Here is a 1,933-nt window from a genome sequence, read left to right on the forward strand (position 1 = left end):
AAATGCTTGAATCGACCCACCTTTTTCCTTTCTTATTCTAGTCCTAAATTTATCTAACTCAGGTCACTTTACTGAGCTCTGAGCATATATCTCCAGCTCTTTCTATGTTTCCACCATATATTCTGGAGATCATTTAAACTCATCCTATCCCTAGTCAAGTTCACAGTCTTCTACAAACCTGAACCTCTTTCAGCGTTCCCAGTCTCATTCACCTAGTGCAAACCAGAAACCTTAACATTCTTTCTCTCTCTCTCTCACTTTTTTTTTTTTAAAGAGAGACTCAGTCACTGTACTTAGCACTAGCTGTACAACAAAAGTAGCCCTTGGCACCACCTTCAAGAAAAATACAGTTTAAATATTCTAATTTCAAAATGTTTATGTTCTCCTTTCCTAAGGCACAGTTAAGAGGCCCCAGAGAAAAGCTGGTAATGCTGAGGGCTGTGCCTTGGAAATGATGTGTCTGTGTCGCTGTGGGGCAGTGACAGTGGAGTAGTCCCGAGGCAGCCAGCTGCTCAATTGCACAGCGGACTTTCTTTGCAGTTTCTTCAAATTCTTCCTACTTATTGTTGGTTTCCTTTGCAATTTTGTTCTTGGCTCTTTCTTTATCCAGTTTCAAAAATTCGCTGAGGGTTAATTCTTCAAACTGCTTCTTGACAGAAAGGAAAGCACAACCAGATGAATGCTTTTTATGTTCTTCAATAGAGTCGTCATCTGGCTCCCAGCCTTCCAACTCCTTGAAGCAGAAGAAACACTGAGCCAAGTCAGGCTTGTTCTCAGGGTCAGTGGATGAAGCCAGCCATGGCCATCCGCTCCGGGGTACAGGTGCAGCCTTCCAAGAAGGGCCAGTTCCTAAATGTGGAGATGCAGTGGTCCTTGAGGTAGAGCTGCCAGGTCGGGGGTAATGAGGGGGCACCCATGCCGCCACAGCCAAGCAATGCCACCATTCAAATCTGATGGTTGAAGGCTGTCGTGGGGCATTTGGTATTATCTCTGAATCCTCCCACTCTCTCACATTTCATAGCCAACAAATTACCAAGATTTACTAATTCTACTTTTTGCTGTTTCCGATGCAATCGTTTCTATCCAATTTTGTCGTCATTTTCCTAATCCATGTCTTTATAATCTCTTACTTGGACCATTGCAAAAGCTTCCTATTATAATTCCCTTCCTCCAAACTTTCTTCCTCCCCGTTGAAACCATCATGGCTTTAGCAAAAGGTAAATCTGATCATTTCACCCTCTTGCTTATAGATCTTTGATGGCTCCTCATTGTCTTTGGCATGGTTTGAAGACATGGTTTCTGTCTCTCCTTCAGGCCTCATTTTCTACTAAATCGTTGTACATATCCTATGATCCAGTCACACTTAATTGCTTTCTATAATCCAAATATACATCTTCACATCTCCATGCTTTCTTCCCTGGACTAGCTGATTGTTATCTAAGTAGTCTTTAAGATTCAGCTCAAAGGTCACCTTCTCTGTAAAATGGTCTCCGATTATGCTCTCCTCCTGAACTCTTCCTCATCCCCCACCCCACAAATTTAGGCATTTCCTCTTCTTTGCTTCTATAGAAGATTATGTATAATTGAATATAGCAATATCCCATAGCATTGGAATGTCTTATATACTATTTTGCTTTCTACACTAGGTGGGACATCTTTGAGGGCAGAGACTGGTATTTATTTATTTTATTTTTCTTTTAACATCTTTATTGGAGTATAATTGCTTTATAATGGTGTGTTAGTTTCTGCTTTATAACAAAGTGAATCAGTTATACATATACATATATTCCCATATCTCTTCCCTCTTGCATCTCCCTCCCACCCACCCTCCCTATCCCACCCCTCTAGGTGGTCACAAACCACCTAGCTGATCTCCCTGTGCTATGCGGCTACTTCCCACTAGCTATCTATTTTATGTTTGGTAGTGTATATA

At 41.4% G+C, this 1,933-nt stretch overlaps 1 pseudogene; it reads right to left on the reverse strand.

Annotated features, from left to right (window-relative positions):
- Positions 1–280: 280 nt before the first annotated feature.
- Positions 281–917, reverse strand: LOC137216624 (baculoviral IAP repeat-containing protein 5-like; annotated as a pseudogene).
- Between the last annotated feature and the right edge of the window lie 1,016 nt (positions 918–1,933).

The sequence above is a fragment of the Pseudorca crassidens genome, chromosome X, assembly GCF_039906515.1.
Source record: "Pseudorca crassidens isolate mPseCra1 chromosome X, mPseCra1.hap1, whole genome shotgun sequence".
NCBI classification, from domain to species: domain Eukaryota; kingdom Metazoa; phylum Chordata; class Mammalia; order Artiodactyla; family Delphinidae; genus Pseudorca; species Pseudorca crassidens.